This window comes from Phoenix dactylifera, chromosome 15 (assembly GCF_051530095.1).
Source record: "Phoenix dactylifera cultivar Ajwa chromosome 15, Ajwa_hap1_PhDact_Kaust_v1.1, whole genome shotgun sequence".
Lineage (NCBI taxonomy): Eukaryota > Viridiplantae > Streptophyta > Magnoliopsida > Arecales > Arecaceae > Phoenix > Phoenix dactylifera.
The window spans coordinates 19,986,516-19,999,176 of NC_143204.1; the positions used below are offsets into that span (position 1 = coordinate 19,986,516).

Genomic DNA, 12,661 nt, shown 5'->3' on the forward strand with positions numbered 1-12,661 from the left:
TTATGCAGACATGCCGCTGGCTACTTGCTGATTTCTTTTTCCTTCACAGCTCCTTTTTTGGTTTCTGTAATTATACTGTCAATCTTAAGAGTTCCCACAGAGCTATGTTTAACCACATTTACGTGCTTTTAAAGTCTGTATTTTTTCCTTTTTTATGGAAAACCATGTGCAAATTTCATTCTTTATTACTTTAGGACTGTAGCAGATCATGCCTTTCTTCTTCTTTTTTTTTTTATTTCAAAATTTGAAAATGTTTTCTCGAAAGTGCTTGGTTGTTGACAAGAAGATTCAAATTTGGGGGAAAAAGTTAGAAGATAAACAAAGAGTGAAGAACATTAACTTGAAAATTTTGACTAAGTAGAATTCTAACCTCATGGTTTCAGGGATTTTTATGAAATTTTACCGCACAACCAAACACCTAATGCGACAAATTTTGACTGATAAATAAATTATAAAGCCATGTAAAATTTTAGAACATCATGTAATACTTGGACATTCAGATGTATCCTTGAGTATCTTGCAGCTTAGCTTTTTGTCATGAAGCTCATTTAATAAGATAGTTGTTACACATCCACTGCGTAGGAAATTGTACAGAATATTGGTTGACCACCATAAAATAGTATGGCCAATATTTATCTTCAAGTTTTGCTGCTTGCACGAAAGGACCTTGTATTTGTTGGTGGTTGCGTCTTCGTAATCTGTAACTATAGATGTGCCCCATTTTAGCTCTCTGTCTCGGAGTTTACAAGGGAACCCAGCCTGCCACGCACGAACCATAGCCTTTAAGCCCAATATAGTTTGCAGGGTTGTTGGTCATCAGCTTCATTGTCCTGGCACCTAGATCACATAATATCTGCGAAAAACGAATTTAATTCAGAAAATTTAAACTGACAGCAATTGGAAACAAATCATGCATTCTATATCCACGGCCGCGACGTCATCGCCCCGGCACAGTAGTCCGCATAGAATCTATGTGGAGGCAGCCACAGCAAGCATATAATATTTTATGCGGACGGATCCGCATATAATATTTTATGCAGACATGTACGCATGTTCAGCATGTAGTATGCGGAATCAGTCCGCATAAATCGTATATGCGGAAACGGTTGCATAGTTCAAAATAGTGATTATGCGGAAACAGTACGCATAATTATTATATGCGGGGAGAGCCGCATATAATAGTTTATGCGGTCATATTTCCCATATACCATTTCCGCATATTCGATTTATGCGTACCATGTCCGCATAATAACTTTGTAGAACTATGCGACTTTTCCGCATGTAATATTGATGCGGGCTGTTTCCGCATATTAGACTTATGCGGTCCGTTTCCGCATAATAACTATGCGACGTTTCTTCATATAGTATTTATGCGGACTGTTTCCGCATAATAACTATGCAGAATTATGCGGACGGGTTCCGCATAATAACTATTAAGCATTATGCGGACTGTTTCCGCATAATGACTATATAGAACTATGCGGACTGTTTAGGCATAATAACTAACTAGAACTATGCGATTGTGTCCGCATAGACCCTTTATGCGGACCCTCTCGCCTCCCTGGGTCTACTAGTCGCCGTTCGATGAAGATCAGATGGTTTACGTTTAGGATAGGCCCTAAGGTGTGCGAGATGGCTCTCCTCGCCCCCGCCCCGCCACCTCCACCAACGCCGAGCCCCAAAACCCCCCCTTTACGCCGTCCGCGGCGCCTCCTCGCCGGAGAAAGCCCCAGACCCTACCTTCCCCCGCCGCCAGCGTGGCCGCAAGGGGCGAAACCTGTCCACCCTCGCAATCTCCCTTGCCATCGGCCTCGCAGTCCGGCCCCTCGCCCCGGGCCGGTCGAGGTCAGCCCGCAGGCCTGGCATCTCCTCGCGATCTTCCTGTCCACCATCGCTGGACTCGTTCCGAGCTCGCTGCCGGTGGGAATCTGGGCCTTCCTCGGCCTCACTGCCTCTGTCGTCACCAAAACGTCAAGCTTCTCGGCGGCATTCGGGCCTTCACAAATGAAGTGATCTCCATGCAGGCGTGTAGTTAGTTCCACATCGGCTATGCAGTACGTAGATTTTGAATACTTGTACAGGGCCAAGGAATCCAAGTTGTTACAAATCGTATCGGAGGGAACCTGGCCCCTGGCCGATGTGGACTGGGGGGGACACCACAGCAAAGGCATAGTCTCACTATCAGTGAGGACTTCATTGCGCCGGCGATGCTCCAGAACCGACTTCCTGGGTCGCCAAAAGCAGGCCTGGGGACTCTTCATTTAAGAATCTCGGTTCCTATCTGATCATGTTTCAGGTTAGGGTCTTTTCTTGGCATGTATTACAGTAATGATACATACTTTCCTTGACAGTAATATCTTGCTTGTTTGTGAATTATTAGGCTTTCCGGGGATCAAGGTTTACGTTTGACATGCAAAACCTATAAAAAGGCTACTATTTGCATAGGGACACCTGCATTAATGCCACAGTTTTAGTTATGACCATGGGGTTCTTCCTTTGATTGTGATATACAGAAAAGAGAAAGAAAAGTTTTTTTTTTCCATATTCTTGATTTTATTTTCGTAATTGACAGAGTGCTCGCTGTTCATCGTCATTTCAATTATCCAAAAATGATAACAATTTTGTGTCTCGAACTTTAAGGCTTGGAAGAGTAGATAAACACTGCATGATTGCATATGATATGGTATGCTATGACGCAGTTCACTAATCAAGATTCACGTTATGTCTAAAATGTAGTTGCTGCAGGGTCTAATCAGAAACTGAACATTTCAAAATGCACAGCCAAACTGTAGATGTTGACATTTCTACTCAAGAGCAATTTACTCACTTCTAAGGTCTATAATCTCAGAGTTCATATTAGCTTCTACGACTTATTTTTCGCTACCAAATTATATGCTGTCCCTTTTGTTGTAGAAAGTCCTTTTATGTCCAGTATAATATGTAAAAAAAGAAGAAGAAGAAGTTGTGCATGTGTTTTCCCAGGGCCTTTTTTTTTTGAGGTTGCACATCCAAGCCATATAGGCTGACTCATGCTATATGCCCTCACCCAAACCCACACAGTTGCACCAGAAACAAAACCACTTGCGGCGGTTGTCCACATTTATAGTGAATTCCACATTCAAAGTTCCTTTCTGTGACATTGTAAAGGTTTGAAAGGCAAGGTGCCTAACCAACTCAACTAATCAGTTGCTTGATTAACAAAATAAAAAAGAAAAACATGTTATGAGAGATGACTTAAGCACTTATACTAACCATATATTTTCATTGTAATTTTTTTATATTAAATGATTTGACAATTGTTAGATGGCTTTTTTTATCTATATATTGTTTCTACTATGGTTCAGATTTGGTCTACTCTGGTACATGAGGTCAATGACTTCAGAGATGAATTGCGTCCTTATAGGCTTCCCTTCAAGTTTGGAATTGATTTCTATTACTGGATCCTTTGGGGCGGTTAGGAGTCTTTTGTGATCAAATAGGAAGTTGATTGACTTTTGGACGGTTATACACTGTTTGCTGGTAGTAGCAATGTCAATGGGATTAACCCAAGCAAATCATGTTCAAATTGGTGGAAGGGATAGGCTTAAGGCCATATTTACTTTCTTCTAGATTTTAGGCTAGCGGCAGTCTTGTGCCTCTCTTGGGCACTTTGGGGCTGACTAAAAATGAACTAGAAGATATTTCCACTGGTTGAGACAAGGAGTTGAGTGCCTTTTAACTATGACACAAGAACAAAAGCCTGAAGGGACTAAAGTGGTAACCTTGGTGCCATGCTCTGTCTTTTAAAAGAGAAGGAAAAGACATAACAAAGAGCTATGAGCCATGTTGGAGGTTTCATAAGTTTTTCCTTGGCCAGTAATCTCTGTTTCGTCCTCCCATGAGTTGTGACAATCCTTGCGAACCTTTAGTCATCTAGCAACTCCTTGGATTATAAATTGTCAACAGAAAGTCTCACTCCACAATGTACTTTGCAATTTCATTTCTCATCTATTATCTTCTAATAGCAATGTTACTTTGAGATGCATATTTATGCTTTGTGGTCAACATTGAAGAGGGCCACATTGATAATGGGAGAGATGTAAAATGTTTATTTATTATATATCATATGATGCCGAGGGGGGTTAATTCATTGAAGCTCCTAGCAATGACATTCACATTTTTTTTGGATTTCTTCATGATGCTGTTATTGTACTATTTTTAACAACTTATTCATGTCTTCTGTTTGGTGCATGGCAGCTAGCTGGTAACTCAAGTGCCCTTTTCTGAACTGCTGCAGCTCGGAACCTGTTATGCCTTAAATTAACTGAGGAATTTGGGGTTAGGTTTGAAAGTCCATGAATATCATGTTTCGAAACTGCAAGTTTACTTGCCATCATTTCTCTTCTAGCTACTCCATATATCTTATACAATTTTTTTGCCCTGCAAGTGACAGTTACACCAGAGGCACCTGCTTTGGCTGCAAAAAAGCTGGAACAAGGAATGAATGGGTCATGGTTGGGACAGTGGTTCTTGCAGTTCCTTTTTGGGTATTTGGGTAACTAATTATGATATTATTTAATTGATGGAATCCTTTGATATGGTACAAAAGAATGTTGCTTTATTCTATTAGTTGTGTGGATTGGTGTCAGCTAATGATATTATGTTATCCCCAGCTTGGCACCGTGCACGCTGGACTTATCAATATTAGATTGTTAGTTGGTCTACGTGATCATAGTTTCTGGTCAACACTGAAAACTTGTTAAAGACAGAAATTCAAGTTTTTCCATATTTGTGAACAACGATGATACTGATGATGTTAAGACAAGACTTCCCTTTATACCATAACCATAATCATCTAGCCCTTCCCAACTATTTAGGGATAGTAGTTTTATATATTTATATTTCTATTAATTAATATAAGATGAATGAAATCAAAGTTCATTAATTGATTATGGTAAAGACCAGCCTAGGGGTAAACAAGAACAAGCCACAAGTATCTGGTTGAGGTTGACTTTTTGGATTCTACTTTTCCATTGGTTAAATATATTTTTGAAATGTCTTGCTATTTTTCACATAAAAAATTTTGGAGCACTCATGCATAAATGTTAGTCACATGGTAATAGGCACCAGAAGTCTATTGCACTTGTAAAGTGAAGTTGAGATGCCTTCACTTAAATATAGTTTTGTAAGTAATATACTTACATTTTTCAATTATTACTTGGCCAGAGGACATAACTTTGTAAAGTTTTGCTGCATATTTGCTATGTTAAGAAGCTCAATGCGTAGAAGTTATTGCACATATAGGCTCTTGTTGCAGCAAGTGTTGTTGCAGCAGTGCTTGGCTTATCCTTCCTTCTGCTTCTGGGTGTTCTGGATTGGGATGATTGCCTAAGTGAAAAGTCTGAATGGGATACTTTGGCTTGGTTTGCAATTCTAGTTGGAATGGCTGGCCAGCTTACAAATCTGGGATTGGTGACATGGATGTCTGGTTGTGTGGCCAAGTCTCATCAGTCTGTCTCACTGAGGCGGACAGCAGCATTCTGTGTTCTTCAGCCATCCTACTTTCTCATCCACTACCTATTTGCAAGTCAGACTGGGCATGTAGGAGCCTTCTACTTGGCATATCTTGCCATGCACTTAGCAGCTGGTGTTCCTGGTATGAAGGCAGCACTGGCTGTAGCCTATAATACAAATCTTTTGGTGCACTAACACATTATAATGGTGGTCAGGCTGCTGTAAGGTACTCTCCTTTCCTGTTCTCTTATATTGAGTTCAAGAAAGTATGTTGTTTTTTAACTTTTGTACACTGCTATTTGCTCTCTAAAGTTATGATTAACTTGCCAAAAAACCATGTATTTTTCAAAATCATCATTCAATCTTGAAAAACTTGGTGAGGCATGGGAAAATTAGTATTTTAGTTACTGGTACTTGTACATAGATATTAAAATGAAGTGCAGAAAATGTGGAAAACAAGCTTTAAATTAATGTTTCCAATATCTGTTAGATAAATTTTCTATATTTTTAATTTGATACCCTGAATCAGATCCTTTGACATCAGTTTGCTGATTGTGTTTATAGAAAAAGTCTTATGTGCATGTGTTCTTCATGCTGATATATGTGGGTGAAATGACTCTCAAAACCTCTCTTCATTGTTTTTCACAGTGGGATATGTAGAGCTTCTTGATGTATTCAGGCTGGGCCTGATGACGGTCATGATTAATAGATCTGGGGGAGTTGTCAGAACCTTCTAGTGGAAATATTTGGGGATGTATTGAGGTTCGTGATTTTGTAAGTTGAGGAAGTTTTCTCCGTGCCAAAACCAAAGGATTTTTCTCCATAATTTATTCTGGAAGCATTTCTATCTTCTTTTCTGTGGTCTTCAAAGTTTTGATGATGGAAAGGAATTGAGTCATATGATCATCGCGCCTCCTAGTTGATGACATGGGAATCTGAACTTTAATTGCTTTTTATGTCATTTGTGGTTCTGCTTTCCCCATATCTATACACACCCTCATTATTGGCGATGTTTATCATGGCTCCATGAGATATTTTTCTACCTAGACTAGAACAATTTTTTATTATCTGAATTATTGATGAAACAATCAATGGGGTTCACATTGTTTCATATTTCTAGCGGCAGTCTAATCTCCTACCTTGTATGTGTTAGACCAACATAATGAAATTTGTCTTTTGATGAACTTTGTTCTTGTTTCAATTATGCATGAGAGGGCAATTGATAGCCTGTAAACTCACAGCGGATGAGTGAATCATGTTTATTTGATAGATAGGTAATATTCTGTTTTAAAGTATGCACATAAAATAGTGGAAACTTAACAGGTTGTACATAAGAGAAGGAAAAATAAAGAAGAGAACATATGAGCGATAAGAGTTTTATATTGGGGGAACTTGAAAATAAACGTCATAAAGTTGCGTGGCTTGGTTGCTTACATGTGTCATAATGGATAAGTTTTGTACTTTATCCCACGCACTATCTAAATTAGTTTGAGTAGATGATAATTTTCATAGGTTTACATTGTTATGATTAGTCCTGATAAGCTATATTCCATATTTACACGACATAATACACTGGATGCAGCAATCTGGTCATATACAGACTAGATTCTAGAAAAACACCAGAAGGTAAGCAGTGGTGTTAAATTAACATTATGGTTGGTTTAGTTTTCAGGTGATTGGAATAAAAAAAATCTATAATATTTGTTTTTCATGCTTTTATAATAATGTGAAAAAATATAAGTGACACTAATTGCAGAATGAGGCCGGTCAAGGATATTTACAATAGTGGAGAAAATGACTTGGATAATCATTAATCCCATTTCACAATTAAAGCATCTTTTTCCAAGCAAGTCTATTGAATGAAGGGCTGATGTGGCACCAATGTTGTGGACAACTTGCTCCTTAATGCTTATCTTGATTCATGTTCTGCCCTGGGTAACATGGCTGAGCAAAGTTTTGACTGAGTTTGAGAAGGTTCTTGATTGAGCTCTTTCTTAGATCGTCTCCTTGAAATGCATAATGTATCTGTCAGTGAACTTTGTTATTTCCTAGTGATTGATACAGAAATGGAAGGGGAGCTGATGAAATCAAGGTCAGCAAATCCCATTACAACACAATGTAAACATTGAAAGGCTTAGTCTAGTTGATCTATTTCCTACTGTAATTTTTTTTTCTTCAGTTCAGCAACTGATTAGAAATCTAATTCCTATTGTCAGTTGGATATGGTAGTAGAATTTGAAGAGTGAGGAAAAGAAGCGAAAACACATGAAGTCATTCTTTGTATTTGTAATGCTGGTACTCCTTTCGCAATGGTTACATGTATTATGTTCCCATCATCTTGTCACAATCACTTGCAAAAGTAACATGTCATGTTTTTTCTGCCTCTTAGACATTTCAAGGAGCCTGTGGCTGTTAGACAATAATTATTTGGAAATTAGTCATGAAAATGGGATTGTGGGAGGGGTCCAGGTTTTTTTTAACAAGCAGCAATGCAGTTTGGAGTTTAACAAGGGTCCATTTTACAGAATAGTTACTTCTTATTTGTAATATCATTTTTTTATGCCTGTCATTAGAAACACTTAGGAAAATGATGATGCATGCGTAGCAGCATTCATTGAAGGTTCAGATGAATGAATGTTGTTTTGGTAGGCCTTCAGAGAGCTTTGCATCTCTTGATATTTGTTCGAAGCAGCACTTCTATCTCCATTATTTTCTTTTAGCAAAATACACTCTTATCTTCATTTATCTTTTGATTTTCTTCTTCTGTTTTTTTTTTTTGCTTAATTACATGCAACTTTCTTTAAAGTTAACATATGTGTTGTAGGTGAAAGGGTTTCGTTTGTGGGAAACGACCTCAAAGGATGATTCAGTTGGGTGATTTATATTCCATGTCTGCGAGAAAATATGAACGTGAAAAACATTAACATAGACTATTTTCAAAAACCTATTAAAAACAAGATGCTGGAGCTAGAAGATTTTTTTAAAAAAACTATGGTCGCAAAAACAACAATCGATGCATTTTTCTGCTGTCATGCATTAAACTCCCTATACAAAAGGAAACCTAGCCATGCTATATATGTATATATTAAATCTTAATAATCAAGTTCTGCAAAGAATATTTTTATAAAGATCCTAGGAGCAGAAATTACTGTGCTATGGTGCTGAGCACATCTTAACTACACGCCTTGAGGTTGTTCCCTACAGCTGCTCTCCTGTTCTTAATACATATATCACTTGAAACTGTAAAAATTGAAAATTTAGTCAGTCATTAGTTTGCACTGTCTTTTGCTGCTACCTTGGTTTCTCGGACGTGGATTATAGACAGAAGCGGACTATTGAAATGGTATTAATGTTTGTCACTTTTTCTTCCATGAAGAGTTCCTCAGTTGACTGAGGATGGTGGCACTTTCACAGTTCTTTCACAAAAACGATTCAAGAATTTTTGTATTTGGGCTCTGGAAAAAGTTTCAAATGACTTCATTTATCTATCTGTTCACCTTTGGTTCCTATAATTAGTGAAAAACATTTCAGAAGATATATATCTAAGCCTAGATCCCATTGCTGCACAATAACATGTTCATGCTGCCAAGTGGTTCTATTCATTGGATTGATCATAAGAATTTGCATATCTTTTGGTGTCAATGAGCACAAAACATTTTCTTTATAGTCATTGTTGAGTGCTTTCTTCTATTTATGTTTATTATTATCTTAAGGGCCTTGGACAAGCTGGTCTGAGGCAGTCATTACGATGGGCGCACCAAGTCTCTGCTCATCAAATGACTATTACAACCCCAAAAAATGATTCCTGAAACATCTCATCATTTTGGATCAGTGGTCTAGTAGGCATGGAGTTTTCAACAAGGTACCTGGTTTTCATTTAATGCTGAGATTTATAATACACTAGAAGCTCCTAATAAGGTTTCTTAGGACACAGTAGTTATTTTTTAATTGGTTTTAGTAATATGATGTTAAAATTTCTTGTATGTTACAGTAAAGTTGGCTAATGAGATGGTTTGAGTTGAATTTGTAAATAATTTACGAAATTTTTATGATATAGTTTGAAGGATAAAGACAAACTGAACATATGGGAATGAAGGACAGTCTCACAAGTAGAAGCCTGAATTCACTCGTCTCTGCCATTTCACGGTTTGCTTGTTATTTAGTGAGTTAGGTGATATGCTTTGACATCTACATAGTCACCCTCTACTGATGGAAATCAAGGCCATTGAAATGATGATCTTGCGCAAAGTATCATTTGCTCAACCTGTTTCTCTGTTCATTTGCTCAGGAACTTTTCTCTGTTCTTTAAGAAATTATCTTGCGCAAAGCATGCGGGCAACCTTACCTGTTATCAAATGGCATAAGAATTCCAACCAAACCTTGTTCGTTCACCGGCCAAGCTTTTCTAAAGTTTTTGACACCCAAATACCTTTGGCTGTGCTTTGTATGATAAGGGAAAGAAAGGTGAGAGAGACATGGAGAGGTAGTCCATCTTTCCCCTTCTTTTTAGGCTTTCTGGCCACATGACACACACCCATGTAAACCAAATAGCTCCTTCCCTCCTTTTCTTTATTTTCCCCTTCTCTTTGCTTCAGCTTTTTCTTCTATGCAGGATTCCATTAGGTGGGGGGCTAACACAAGCTCTAGCAGGAGACGTGGGAAAAAGACCAAGCCATCGCTTTCCTAAACCTATAAAGATAGTGGAAAGAAAGAATGGGTAGATGCGCTGCATGGAGTTCCAAAGCTGGCTCGCAATCGATTGCTTGTGGGCAGAGAGAGGACATCTTGTTTTGCTTGTGAACTTTGCTTGGATTCCTCTGCCAGCTTGGAAAGCGGAGCTAAGAGAAAAAGAGCTTTTGCTTTCATAGCAGTGTCCGGTCACCAAGGTAAAGATGAGCTTTTCTTTGGGAATCTTCACAAGAACAATCTCTATCCACTGTGGTTTCTGTCCTGCTTAATCGCTGCTGTCCGTTATTATACATTTATTTCATTTAGCCCTTTCACCACACACACACATACATATATATAAACATTACAGATTTGATTCAAAGAAAACTAATATTACATAAAAGGAAAAAAGATATATTTAAAGGATGCTATTTATGATTGTTATATAATTTCGGTGTATCAGTTATAGTTATAGGTTCAAATAAAACAAGCTAAAAAAATTTTGAGCTGAACTAGTGATGTTAATGAAGAGCTCATTTAAGGAATTTATTGAGAAACTGAGCTCCACCAAGTCTTTCATTTAATATAAATTGAGTAAATATCATGGTATGCCTTAGTCTCCTAGTTGAATTATATTCTTCTTTTTATAAATTGTATTATTATTTAATAAATAAATATAAACATCATTTATATTTTTTAACATAATTTTAATTAATAAATTATAATCAATATATACTTTACAATGAAATATGTATATATACATATTAAATTAATGAAAATTACATAAATACATATTCTTCATTTATGTATATTTTAAACATTTTTGAGCCATACTAAAACAAGCTAGGCAAAGGCTTAAGCTTGACTCCGCCAATCAAGAGAGCTTGTACAACCTAGACTTTAAGCTGAACACAAGTTGCTCGCAATTATCGTGCTTGTCTTGCAGCCTAGTGATATCATCACCTGGATGGTTGTTAGAATGGAGTTGCTTTAAGATCTATTTTGACTGTCTTTATTTAAAACCATGGTCTCCATGAATGGAATAAAGTCTGTAATAGAATGGCATAAACAAAAATGAAAAGTAAAAGGAATAATTGCTCTTTAAAGTGGAGAGCTTAAGTGAGGCTATACAACATATTAAATGACTATTTTAATATGTAACTAAGAATGGCAGTAGCACCTATTAGTGTAATTAAGGGACTTCCTATGTCTGCATAGATATACAATTGATTTAGTCTAGTAATATTTATTTAACTATGGATTCAAATATTGATCAAACTCCTAGCATGATATCTACCATACGAAGCCTTACTGGTTTATGTGTATCTATACAGTATACGTGCCTAGTGTACTAAGCAGTCTGGTACGGTGCAGCACAGCTCGATTGTATCATGCAGTCGCCAAAAGTCTTGCTGCTGCAGTGCAATACCTAAATTCTTGTAACTCAATTTATCAAAATCCTCTATGTTAAGCTGAAGGGAATAAGATTGCCTCAATGGCATTTGGATTGCATTGCATACATGTAATGAGAGCTGGTGACAGCCAATTAAGCATTGTAAGCTAAGCTACAACTAGCTAGCCAAACAACTGCATATGAGTACAGTTATCGCATTTGCTTTACCATGTGTGATGACGAAAATCTGTTCTTTTCTTTTCTTTTCTTTTTTTGTTTTGTAGCAATATGAAAATCTAATTACTTGCTTGTAACCAAATGGACCCAAAATGGAGGTTAGGTTCAAAACTATACTTGTGAAGCAGCCATAGCTTTTTAGGTCTGTCTCCCTAAAGTTAGTGGTCATCACCCTAGAAATGCGCCTTCTGTAAATGAGCTAAATGCGCTCGGATGCAATGAACTCGGTTCTTTGGGTTTGGGGGAAGAAAATGACTGTGGCCTGCAGGTGATGGCTTCAAGCATTGCAGCATGGTGCAGGTGAAATATGAGGTGGTAGATTACCAAGCCAACAGATAGGGAATTTGTGAGGACCCGTGCGGGCGTGTGTTTAGTCCTACATCGGTTATTCGCTGGGTAGATCTTGGGTATTTATGCAGGATCAAGGAATCCAAATAATATCTTCTGGCTAGTCATTTTGGGGGAAGTCCTGGGTTGTTACAAATGGTATCAGAGCGGACGCAGCCTATAACTTATATGGACTAGGGAACACTGCAGCACGGATCCATTGGGGCTGACCACAGACAGATCGTGGTGTTTGTGATTAGATTTAAATGGATTTGAACCCTTAACCTGATGAGAACGTCAGGGCTTGAACGGGGGGAGTATGTGAGGACCCGTGCAGGCGTGTGTTTAGTCTCACATCGGTTATTCGCTGGGTAGATCTTGGGTACTTATACAGGATCAAGGAACCCAAATAATACCTTCCGGCTAGCCATTTTGGGTGAGGTCCTGGGTTGTTACAGAATCCTATTTAGTTAACTTAAAGGTGCAACATGGTTAGAGGCTCGGGTTGTATCGTTCGCGCGAAAGATATATCTACTGCTTGCT

General features: G+C 38.0%; 3 long non-coding RNA genes across 6 annotated transcripts; all 3 read left to right on the top strand.

Annotated features, from left to right (window-relative positions):
* The first annotated feature begins 1,597 nt into the window (after positions 1-1,597).
* On the top strand, positions 1,598-6,677 carry LOC120113269 (uncharacterized). 4 transcript variants are annotated; one of them, XR_015973750.1, is made up of 5 exons: positions 1,598-2,296; positions 4,237-4,322; positions 4,433-4,534; positions 5,206-5,719; positions 6,142-6,677. It is a non-coding gene; the product is annotated as an uncharacterized LOC120113269 (long non-coding RNA). The 4 variants fall into 4 exon arrangements; XR_015973752.1 differs by having other exon boundaries at positions 4,433-4,526; XR_015973753.1 differs by having other exon boundaries at positions 4,237-4,317; positions 5,417-5,719.
* A 794-nt stretch (positions 6,678-7,471) lies between these two features.
* On the top strand, positions 7,472-7,932 carry LOC148699928 (uncharacterized). Its single transcript, XR_015973755.1, has 2 exons — positions 7,472-7,611; positions 7,710-7,932. It is a non-coding gene; the product is annotated as an uncharacterized LOC148699928 (long non-coding RNA).
* Positions 7,933-9,781: 1,849 nt separating this feature from the next.
* On the top strand, positions 9,782-10,587 carry LOC148699929 (uncharacterized). Its single transcript, XR_015973754.1, has 2 exons — positions 9,782-9,976; positions 10,106-10,587. It is a non-coding gene; the product is annotated as an uncharacterized LOC148699929 (long non-coding RNA).
* The last annotated feature ends 2,074 nt before the right edge of the window (positions 10,588-12,661 follow it).